General features: G+C 43.1%; 1 protein-coding gene across 3 annotated transcripts in view; it reads left to right on the top strand.

Moving 5' to 3' along the window:
* LOC134860911 (beta-1,3-galactosyltransferase 1-like) overlaps positions 1-12,597 on the top strand; it is an 80,654-nt gene that overhangs the window by 25,279 nt on the left and 42,778 nt on the right. For 2 of the 3 annotated variants that reach the window (XM_063877791.1, XM_063877792.1), the window contains one exon: positions 12,248-12,295. The exons of the other annotated variant lie outside the window; for it this stretch is intronic. The gene's annotated coding sequence lies outside the window, so the exon portion shown is untranslated. The remainder of the gene's footprint in view (positions 1-12,247; positions 12,296-12,597) is intronic. 3 annotated transcript variants of the gene reach the window in all.

Genomic DNA, 12,597 nt, shown 5'->3' with positions numbered 1-12,597 from the left:
CCCTTAAGAATGTACACATAAATACATCATAGATTGTTTGTGATGATCAAACAGCTCAGATTGACAGTATAAAAAGGGGTGGGGGGGTGCAGGATGACACCCCTTATTAGCTGCTCTGTGTGCATCAAATCAGTTTACAGACAGAGAGATACAGAGACATAAGGGGAAGGAAGGGAATCATTCACTCTCGAGTGCACTCGTTCTCGTGTGCGTAATGTCTGGTGTGTGTGTGTGTATTATTTGGCCCCCTTCTGCACTGCCCCCCCATGCTCCGGCTCCCTCATCAACCATCAGTCTCATGAACACATGTTTAGTTTTCATTGCAGCAACGCGTCCACCTCCTGGAGGGGGAGATGCCTGGGTGGCTTTCTGACATGCTGTTTGCAGCTGACAGCTTCACGATAATCACTTCACAACTCCCATGGAATCGCATAATAAGCTGCGAGCTGAATGCCAGCTTTACCTGAGCAAGGTGCGACTCCCTTCCCGACTCCCTCCCCCCCCCCCCCTCCGATGCATCCCCTTCCTGCTTACCCTTTTTTCCCCTCCTCTTTCTCCTGCTCACTTCGCTGGCTGATTTGACAGCTGTTGTTCTTAATTTTCTCCCTGGCTATTTCGCCAAGATCCATCTGGACCTGCCAAGAGGGAGCGAGCTGATGTGGGAGCAGTGCTCAGCGTGTCAGAGGCACACACACACACACACACACACACACACACACACACACACACACACATACACATACACATACACATACACATACACATACACATACACATACACATACACACACACACACACACACACACACATGCATGCACAAATCAAATCCTTGATAACCACACCTGGGCAAGAGTTCTGTTTCTCCATTAGCTTGGGAAAAGCTTTGACACATTTAGTGTATTCACACGGCGAAAATACCCATGCTAGTAAATGTGTTTGAACAGGAAGCATCAAATATTAATGAACGGGGATGTCACAATACCACAAAAGTGGTCATAATTCCTTCTGCAATATCTTTTTTAAAGTATATTGTTGTAAAAACATCTACTACAAACAACTGCATTCATTCAAGTTGCTCACCAACACATCATGATTACATTATAACTACCCTTCACTTTATTGTCATTCGTACTGGACAGAGCTTGAACGCACCACCATGCATAAAGCTTGGAAGCATCATAATGTGAACCATTAGCTTTAGTATTTAGCGTAGCAGGACTGGACTTCCAATTGGTTGCTAACAGCTAACGCTAGCTCTTTTCTTGCTGATATCATCACAGATTTGTTGTCCACCATGTAGCATTATCAGGGAAATAATGGCTTGATGAATAAAAGTAAAAGTAGTGTGTATAGATACTGGAATACCCACAACCCAATGACAACATCCCTCTGTGTTTTCTGCGTCTGTGTCAATTCTATGAGCGTGTGTGTAAGCAGAGACCTAAACAAGGTTGTTGTCTGTAATCCACCTGCAGGCTTTCCTTTTTAGGCACTGGATGCAATGGGCTGAAAGCAGCTCCGAGTGGATTTGATGGCAGGTATTGACTCGTGATTGGGCCCTTCATTGTGGTCAATTATTGTGCAAGAGTAGAAGACACAACTCTGTGCACATTTTCAAGCAAGTTCCTGTTCCTCTGTAGAGGTAAGCTAGATATAGAAGAAAGGCAGGGCAATTACAGTGAGTGATTTTTCCATTTGGTCCCTTTGAACAATGGGAGCTTTGTTTTCATTCCTTTCAGCGTACTTTTGTGAACGCTACACCGTGGGCAGTCTGTCTGCTTCCAAGTACAGATTATTCCTGCTTGGAATAACTGTTTGTCTTGCTGTGCTAACAGAGCTGTCCTCTTTCCACCCCGGAAACACACTTTAAAAATCCTACTTCCCCTTGTTTCCTCTGTAGGTTGTGATTCTTTCATCTCAGGGGGGTTAACGACAGCTATAATCCTATTGATCCAGAAAACTGATCCCTCCTAATCCTGGAACATGAAAGTTGGGTATTGTGCAGCGCAGTGCAGATGCGCCGGTAGCGACTGCTTTAGAAATCCTCACGCCACCGTGCCGTGTTCATGTTAAAGATAGTGCCAGACTAAAAGGAGGGGTTTCTTTATGTATTTTTTATTTGTTACTTCTGCGGACGAGGTTCCTCAGACAGAGAATAGAAGCATTGTCAGATGAGCCTTGGGGATGATTCAGCATCCCTCTTTATTCCTGCGTCCTGCTCTTTCTTACTCTGGAGTCATGCCCTTCACTTCCTCCTTCTTTACTGTCATCTCTCAATGCCTCCTCTGCTGTGTCTCCCCTGACGGCAAAAGCATGTGGCAGCGCCCCGCCACGACCAACACTCATCCGTGCCAGTTAATGACACTCAAAGGCATCGCATCACCATGGTTGCCAGGCTGAGTGCAGGCTGAATCAGCGGTAAAAAGTTGCACTCTGGCAGCGCTCCCGGTGCAGGCTACAGTGGAGGTGACATCAGCGACTCTGGATGTCACTGTGCTGCCAGCAGCTGCCTCCCACGCTCTGCCACTATCATCGATCTGCACTGTATGCTGCGAGGAGACGGGTAGGGAGATGGAGGACTGGAATAATTCAGAGATAAGCTGGTTATAGTTGCAGTGCAGTGAATGAAATACGGCTGAGAAAGTGTCAATTCATAAGAGCAGCGTTTCAATTGTGGCTCCACTTTGAGTTGCAGGGTGACAGAATGATCCATTTTTGTGCAAACCTTGACAGTGTTTCCCGGCTCAAATAGTTTATTTCTATTCATTTTATGGCTTTAAATATATGTTGACCTTTGTAGAGGAGCAATAAAGCCGAAATACCAGCCAATTTAGTCTCAATGTGCAGAATTGTACCTATTTATGAACCAGCAAGTTTAAATCTGACTGTAAGAGAGTGTAAGAATGATGCCCAAAGGCGAAAGGAAAATGTTAACGTCACATTTAAGGTTTTATTTCATCAGTAACCTTTTTAAACGATGTCGGATTGTTCTTGCAATTCTCTGGAAATATCACAAGTGGATGCATCATGTAAGAGTCTTTCATTGCTAAGTGCTAGCTTGTGGCTCTTGTGAGTAAAATGGCCAAAGCCTGAACTCAAGCACCTGCTATCCCACTTTGAATCAATGCAGTCCACCTTCATGGTGTGGTTACTTTCACATGCACATCCTGTGTTTGTCAGAGGGAGAAGAGATGCCTTTTCACTGAATGGTGCTACTCTCTGCACAAAAATGGTTAATTAAGCTTCTGTGGACAAATGATCCGTAGCACAAGTCCACAGGTCTTCTCTTTATCTTTCTCAGGTCTGAGGGAAAGCAATTTCAGCTCGCAGCTGCTATTAGAGTTGCTCACGACTCTTTACACATACTTTAAACCATCGATTTCTCAGAAGTTATAATGGCTCTGCTGGAAGAGGAGCGATAACTTTGGAGTGAACAAATCCCTTTCATGTAGAGTGCAAGCTGTCCCCGCCGCTTTAAGGGTTTCTAAGGCAACCGTTGGCTGCGTCCTTTTGTTGGACAAGGTGTGAGGCATTGTTCACTGGATGCATTCAGACATTAATTGACAGTTAATGTGGAAAAGGCTCTTTTTGCATGTTGGACAATTGAAACGCTTTGATGGCGTGTCAGCCTGGGACCTCTGGACATTATGCTGTGGTACATGTACTCCCTGTCCTCTGAATGAGCTGTCTGCGGTTGACAAACCAGTGCGCTTTGCATAAATGGCCGAGCACAAAGTATGCATTTAATGTCAAATTCAGATTTCTTTTTAGCCCATTAAATATTCATCAACCTTATTGGCAGATAAATTGTAATAAAAACTATCATTAGTGCAGCTTTACATTCATTCTGTTCATTTCTTGCTCTTTATAATCACAGTTACAGACAGATAAATCTTATCTTCATCCTTCCAAACGAACCAAGAGCAATAAAGACTCACAGAAGATGTAAAAAGTAGTCATTTAATCGGGTGCTGTTAGGCAGACAAAAGTGTTAGGCGTATTTTCACACTCGCATATTTGTTCTATGTTTGAGTCAGATTATGATTTGTAAAATTGAACAATTTTATCACAGATTGCTGTATTTCCTCCTATCATGCAGGTGTAGTCACAGATAAATAGTATTTTCAAATATTTTCTGTTTTCCTTCATGACTAGTGACACCGCTACATCTGTGATGTTTTTATCAGCAGGACTTTGAAGCTCCAGGAGGAAAAATTCAGCCTTTTACTCGGTATCATTTCTGTAAATGGAACCTGCAAATGGAGAGCTGCAGGCAGCGTTATTACAGCAATCTGTGGGGCTGATTACACTCATGATCACTTCGAGCAGGTGGCATTTATCAAGAGGAAATTAGTCATTTTTGTCAAGGTTGTGCAGAGATGGAACACTGGCATTTTCTCTTAGTGAGGTTTTATGATTTTCATTATTATCTTATTTACATCTTGGTTTGTTGTAAAGCTTCACAAGACTGGGTACTTCCAACCTCTACAGTCAAATATTTCAGGCAGGAGTCTAACCAAAACAAAAAGCTGACTCATTCATTTTGAGGACTCATTCCTGCAGCACTCTGCTGTTCTTGAATAAAGTGGTATCCTCTTGATGTGACCTGTTGAATTTAAGTCATTTTTATTAATATAATTACACTATTGATTTCCCAAACTGTTATGTAAGGCGTATTTCTCGAAAGACATCTCCATGCATGAGCTTTCTCCGTGACTCGTCTGCAACATTAACCTCTGCCAGTTTGCCCTGCAGCAACAAGGCATCAATGAGCAGCCACGCTGTTTCAACCCCCAATGTCTCACTCTTTTGAGACGGTGACACAAAGAAATTAACGCCCTGCATATTCATCACTATTACCCGTGAGGAGAGCTAATTTAATTGAATATGTAACCCACAAGGGCTCGGCTCATTGCGTCGTCGGAGCATGGGCTGCTCACTGTTTCTCTTCATGGGAAGATAACAACCACATCCCACAACAGGACCTACAAGTCCAACTTCTGAAGTGAAATACTGCTGCGAGATATGTGGGGACATAAAAAAACACGCAGCCTGGCACAAAGTGTAAATAACCAGATTAAATCAGAGCCTGAGCTATGATTGGAACACCTCCCTGCAGGCGTGAATTGATTGGCCGTTTCAGCACCGACAGTTTAAATAAACTGAAGAAGCAGACAATTGAAGTGTTAACCTTTTTGTTGTGCGTATTCTCCATGTGAGCCTGATCAATGCGGCAGGATCGGCTGATGCGGTGGAGTGATTGCTTCAATTAGCCGTTAACAGTGAGGAATGAACCTTCAATGTTCATTAATAACCGCGCTTTTACTGGAATTGAAAGCCAGTTCTGATTGTCCCGAGGGCTGAGGTGCTAGTTACCCGGCTTTGGCTAGACTCTGGGTGGCGGCGGGGTCCTTCTGGGACTCCAGGCGCCTTCTTGAAGCTTCGGGCGGGAGGATGAAAGAGCCCCGAGACGCGGTGGTGTTGGATGAGGGAGCAGAGCGGACAGGCCGGGCCTTCAGAAGTCTGACAGCTCACCAGCAGAGAGGACAGGGAGGATGATGGGAGAAAGAGAGGAGGAGGAGCAGAGGCGTCTCACGGAGATCAAAGGTGCTCTCATCAAGGGCTCGTCTCTCCACTCCTTTGACAGGGGCAAAGAGGTGGAGAAGGGAGGGTGGGGGGGGGGGCTTCAATGAAAAGTCAATGACGGGGCTGAGGCTGTAGAGCTGTAACAAAACCAAAGAGCACAGAGTAATCCTTTTACCTGTGGCTCTATATTCCTCTCAACACACTCCCAGCCGTCTCTCCATATCATTTATTTTCTCTGGCCTGAGAGCTAATGCATTTCTAATGTAACACGCTACACACACACTCAGCCACTGGATGAATTATTTGTTCATGTGTGTTCCTTACACTAGCACAAATACAATGAGGTCCTCCATCTATATCAGGAGGACAGTATGTCAAGAACAGTTATTACTCCAACATGTCGCAATATAAACCCAGTCTCTATTTCTGTTGAGCTGACAGAGTCCCTACACCTTTCCATTCCTGAGCAGTGGTGTGCAAAAATCCCTCTGAACCCCAAGCTTTTTGACAGGTGTGTTGCTCTTGTCACCAGTTTACTCACTGTTGCCTCATATTTCACTTTGCAATATACAAGTCCTGCATCTCAATGGAAACTGTAACATCATGTCGGGACAACAGATGGAAATTAGCATAGCAGCTAACTCTGGTTTATTTACAGCAACTTGTCTGTTAATTAATGAGCACTGTCCCTATCAACTAAATAAATAAATACAAATCATGGCTAGAAGTGGGAACAGTTCAAAGGTGAGCAGTATAATGCCAGACATAGACATTCACTTCACTGCAAGTAGAAGTTTGTTATTAAAATGGAAACACATACTGTATTTTCCAAGCTTCTGGAACTGGAACCAATACTGGAAAATAAATGAGGGCTCTGCCTGCTCTACACATTGAACTACTTGCAACCTCTCCTCTCTGCTCTGTGTAGCAGCCTGCAGTTGAGTCAAACTTCTCACTACATGTTGTTGTGTTGTCTAAGACGACTCATTTAGGGCTTCTACATTTTTCTGAGAAGCAGAGATGTTCATTGTTCTTTACAGATCCTGGTTGAAGCCGAAGGCATTTTGATGAAATATCACTAAGTCGAGCTCATATTTATGAATTTTCCTCTTATGTATTATCTGTCAGAAGCGTTTGTCATTCATGAATTGTTCAAGGACCTATAGCCAAAGAAAGTGAAGCAATATTCTTAAGGTTTATGCCATAAACGGTGTAATTTTGGCGGGGAAAAAAATGCCTTCTTACCAGCGGTGGATTGTGTAGCTAAAAAAGAAAAGGGAATTCTTCCAAAGACTGGTTTTAGAAAACTCTTTCTGTGATAATCCTTTTGTGGTATTTATTTGTCTTTGTGATAACACGTTTTTTGCGCATCCCTTCTGTGGATTCTGACCAAATCCCGTTCTAGAAATGCATTTATCTTTCTAATTTGTCCTGGAGTTTTCTGAAACTTGAGGGAGGGCCACACCACTTTATTAGCGCGCAGTATTTCCATAATTTACACTGATTAGCTCAGGTGAAGGGGGGTGACTCATTTGTTTGATCCTTCATGTGTCACATGCAATATGTCAGTCTCCACTGATCCCATTTTGATCAAACCTGAGAGAGTATGCATCCCACAGCTGCACCCAGACTGCAAAACAGATTAACGAGAGGCAATGTAAGATGACACACTTGCATGCTGAAAAATGCCTGGAGAGCGTGTCACTCATTAAACATGTTCATAATGAACTGAGGGTTACAGGGCGATCAGGGAGATATGACCCACTTCTGCCTCCTGAGTGCAGCTGCTCCCCCAGCACTGAGGCAGGAGGAGCACACACTTTCAGTTTGATACGCTGGAGAGGTAATTTTCTTGATTTACTATGCATCAACAGCTAGGCAAAGAGCAATGTGTATAGTGGATGTAGGATGTAAATGTTAGCATAAAGTGGAGGATTTATGAATAATGTGGATGCATGTCTCTTGTGTAAATCTCTGCTCCATAAGTCAGACGTATAAAGCAGAGGAATGTTCCGAGCCTACAGTACAGGACTGTCTGAAACGCATAAACACAAGTCTATAATACAGTGATGCGGGAATGAGTCCTAAACCTGGAAATGTGTCAGCGTTTAGCACTTCCTGTTCTGTTTCTTCTCATACTCATAGCATCTCTGCACCACCTCAGAGACCTACTGGGACTAAACCTTGAGAAAACGCTTCTAAAAACCTCTGCTAGCAGTGTGTTCCAGCACTGTCTCTGACATTTGCTTTCCACGAAAGTCTACGAGACCTAAATCTTTGTGTTTAAGGACTTAATTGACAGGATCTCAGATTCTATTGGGACTCTTAATTAGGGCTTTAATAACGCTGTGCATTGAAAAGGTCAACCAATTAGAACTATGGGTATGTTAAAAACACCGTGACGGGCCTCGCTCAGAGACAAGTGTGCTGTGTTGTCTGCTTCAGGTGCGTAATTAGAGTAATCAAGATCTAGGCCGTTCCCAATTAGATCTGGGTCATTTCCTTTAAAAATGATAAAAACATGGCTTATTTCTTCATGCAGCCTCCATAATGCAAAGCTCTTAGAGAACCAGGCACTGCTTTTCAACTTGATGAAGGCTCTTTCTAGTCAGTTAGATTTTGCATAAAAACCTAGCCATGTCCATTTAAAATAGTGGCTACATTTCTGTATGCATCTCCCACCAATGTAAATACAGAAATCAGCATTGTGTAGAATAGCATCTAAAGATTGTGAGCTCGTCCACCAATCGGAGAGTCTGCTTGATCCCCTGTCCCTGTGGTCAAAGCCTCGGGCAAAATATTGAATCCTCCCTCCCGATGAGCAGGTTGCACCTTGTATGCTAGCTTCTGCCACTCTATGAATGTGTGTTAATGGGTGAATGCTGACATATAGTGCAGAAGCACAATGGGGGGGTCGAAGAGGCTAGAAATGCACTAAAGAAAAGCAGGCTATTTAACTGACAGTAGAAGTAATACCTCTTCTACTTGATATATCTCTCTGTGTTGTAGTGTTTGTGGCAAATCCAAAACACAGATTTTGTGCCTGTAAGGAAGAAAGAAGTTATTTTCTTAAATGTAAAGCAGCAGCGTTTTCCTTTGGTTCTGAAAAGACTCGTGTGATCTTGATCTGTGGTTGAATTTCACTTTGAACAGAATCAAGTGAGCAGTGAAATGTGACCTTGAAGTCGTGGCCCCCGGCGAACACACAGACTGAGTTGATTTTTGGGCTGCAGAGCGTGATTTACCTGCAAAATGTTTGGAAAGAAATTGAAAAAAAACCCCTGATTTCCACATCTGCTGTCTGTCTGCCGTCCTAGACTTTGTGAGGAACGCTAACGACAGCTGACAGGAAGTCTTCAGGACGCCTTGAAGCTGAAAGTTAATTATCTCATCGTGCCTCGCGGGTATCTCAGGATCTGACGGTATCTGTTCCCAGCTTTCAGACCGCACAAAGGCACACTGTGATTGTGACACCCCCTCCCCGTGGTTAGCAGCGCTGATCAGGATTGTTGCAGTGTCAATAGGAAGTGGAGGCGGATGATTAGCAGTGTTGTCAGACATGTCCATTAGCCATTGGATTATTAATAGAGAGCAACAGTAATCCATGAAACCCCCAGTGAAATCCTTTCTGTATTATGAAGGATTCATTTCTCCACAGCAATGATCTCTCTTTTGTTACTTCATTTTCTTTTGAAGGGCAGTGGTTCATAGCTCCGAATCATGTCCGCTGTAATCACCATGTCTTCATTATGACGGGCGGAAATGTGACTGGCAACTCGTTGAGAAAGGTCGGAGGAGCCCGGCAGAGGATTTTAGGATTCAGCTTAATCCTTCTGCTCTCAAGGAAAGTCTGATATAATGAGTTTAGTCTCGCTGAACCTGAATTATGATACCCTAATGTAATACTTGTTTGCAGTTCATACTGAAAATGTTTATTACATATTTGAAACAAGATAAAGAGAAACAGGCTTACTATATAAGAAACAAAGTACGGTACAGTAGTAAAGAATGAAATCACAAACACAGTATAACTTATGTTCTCTCAGGTGTTTAGTAAGTATTTAACAAAAACATTACTCTAAAAGCAGAGTTTAGACATCCGTTTCTCACCTGTACTTTGTTTTGTCCCAATTAGCACATTAGCATGCTAGTATGCTAAGTAATGGTAAACTACACCTGCTCAACACATTTATATCTCCGTTTATGAGACATTATGTATATTAAACTCTAGTTTATTTGTATAGCATATTTACATACATGGAATTCAAGTTTTGTAAACTTAAATATATGAAACAAACAAAATAAACATGGATAAAATAGAATTAGTAACCTTACTTCATTACTCCTATTGGACACATAGAGAGCATTTCTAAACCAATCACTGGGATCTGGATGGATATAAAATGAAATACAATTCCTGGTGTTCGGAGAAGCGAGTAACTATATAGATTTCAGTCACTAATATACACTACAATACAGTTTGTACTGTTTTAGTAACAAGTTATAAGGTATGCAAAGGTGTTAATGATGTAAACCCTATTGATTTGAAATCTGGGATCAAACCATGGCTTAAAATGCAACTGGAAAATGATCCTCCTTATCACCTTAATGGCACACTGGAACAATAGCAATTACACGCTACAAATAGACAAAAGAATTACAAAGCACGTCTTTATTGGGCTCTTATGGTAATTTCCGCAGCGAGCCGTCACTGACAAACAACACGGGGAGTATATTCGGGGCGAGAAAGTAGCTCATCACTCATCTCAGGAAGCATTTCCACAACAAAGATTTCTGCTCCCAGAGGAAGGAGACACAGAGTCTAATGACGGCTGGCAGCACGAACCAAAGGTGCATTGGTTCTCCCCTCATTATTCCTCGTTGTTGAATAATTAAGACCTATTGTTATTTCTCGGGCCACCCACTGTAATGATGGCAATAATTCATATTATGCTGATTAGCGCGGTGACATGGGGGGGGCGTAATGCATTCCACAAGGCACCGTTTTTTCCAGCGTCAGAGAAATGATGCTAAGAGGCTTTCACAAATGCAGCTTCTATAGTAGTAAGTGTGCCAAGGCCACTACAGCCCGATCGTGATGCTTTAATAATCGCTCTGTGTAGTAGGCCTAAGCCCTTTTGAAGGTGATTGCTCATCAGTGTGTGGGCTCTCATGAGTTCGTATTACAAGTGTGTGTCTTTGTCCTCCCTCTCCGTGTTAGTGTGTGAGTGGCGTGTTAATCGGAGGCTGCGATTACTCCGCTGACATCTCGCTGTAGCTAAGCCCCGAACAGGTAACTGACTTCACGCTGCGGCCCGGACACGCCACTCAAATCAGAGGGCAGGAAGCTCTTCCCAATTACCCAGAGCACACTGCTCCCTGCCTGTTAGCGGTGACAGGGCTCCATCCTGACCTTGACGCGCTGCTTCCTGTGCCTGTCTTAAGCCCGATGGCAGGGAGATAGTCACACTATCTCTCTAGCTGTGGTTTGTAGCTTCCCTAGCAGCGTGGCTCTTTGGCCTGTCTGTAATCCACTTTGGCCCCCATTGATTTATCTTAACATCTTAGCTACTGCTGAAATGATTAGCTGGATAATTGATTTGTTAATCAACACTAAATCAGTAAGCAACTGTCTTTATTATGGATTGATCTGGGGAGGCTCCCTGTCTTTTTCCAATGTGAGGAGTTTTGTGCCATTTTAAATCTTACTGTTGGTCAGAAAAAAAAGCCATTTAATGACCTTACTGTAGACTGGTGTCTCAGATATGTCCCTATTAATTATAGTCTACTGTGTTTTGACATCTTATTTCAGTGTCTGTATTCTATATCCCATAAATTGCTCTGAGAAAGTTGCACAGCATAGAAAATGTTGTTCATTTTCTGCTAACAGCCCCGCTATCACGATGAGTCATGAGTGTGAAATCTCAGTTTACTTCTCATTATTGAGACAACTGTTCCACACAGGAAGACACCCTGACTATAGATCCATAGTGAAACATCACAGTCGTGTCGATTGTGCCACCTCCTGTAATAGAAATTCTTCTGGAATATAGTAATTAGTCCCGTGTTATCTGAGTTCAGCGCCGTCCTGAAGGAGACTGAAAACCTGAGAATGTTTCTGGAATTGGCTGCGTGTGTCGATGTCTGCCACGGACGCTTATTAATCAAGTGCGAAACTCAATTTGAAGTGCGAGAGTTTCATTTGACCTTTTCTGGGCGTGAGTGAGCCTTGAATGATAAGTTCTCATAAAAGAGTAAACATCGATAGATGCCTCCACCTTCTCCGTCTGTTTGTTGCCGTAGTTAGATATAGCGGCGGCGGCTGTAGCATGCTGATGAGCCGCCGGATAAACACACTTAAAATCCCCCTCGTTGTTGATGTCAAGATTTATTTATTGTGTTGAGCCTTTATGCAGTTTTTATGAAGGAAAGCATTATGCTGGATTCTCTGACTGAATTGGTTCAGATTGATTATATGTATTCATGTTAGAAAGATTCACGGTTAAACAGATTCTTTTTTTTGTTCCTCGTGTTGACAGCTGGCCTTAAAAGCCCTGAATCCACACAGCATCATCTAATCTCCTTTCCTTTCCCAATATCCTTTCTTTCTTTCTCATATCACTTGTCCTGACCTGGCTCTGTCTTTTTTTCCTTCCACAGATGGTATGAGGAGCCCATATTGCCTTGGCTGGGAGCCAGCTGTGTCAGGTAGGCTCTGCTACACTGACCCCAGCTTCCTGTCCGTTTGTCAAAGCGCTGCTCAGTCAGGGATGTAGCCTATTTCTGCTCCTGAAAATCCTCCTCATAAGACACAGCGGTCCAGCATTTCACCTAGCTCTCTCTGCTGCAACGGGGGAAGAGAAGCTTTGAATAAAAGTTATTGTTTCCACTGAACTTCACTGCTTCAATCTCAGAGTGTAATGAAGCACAGGCTTTGTCACACTTGCATGAATTTAAGTCTCCTGGGTTCATCAAAGGGAATGACTAAACTGAAGAGAGGTGCATCCCAG

This window comes from Eleginops maclovinus, chromosome 24 (assembly GCF_036324505.1).
Source record: "Eleginops maclovinus isolate JMC-PN-2008 ecotype Puerto Natales chromosome 24, JC_Emac_rtc_rv5, whole genome shotgun sequence".
NCBI lineage: Eukaryota > Metazoa > Chordata > Actinopteri > Perciformes > Eleginopidae > Eleginops > Eleginops maclovinus.
The sequence above is the reverse complement of the archived record's forward strand: the minus strand, read 5'-3'. Positions and strand labels throughout refer to the sequence as shown.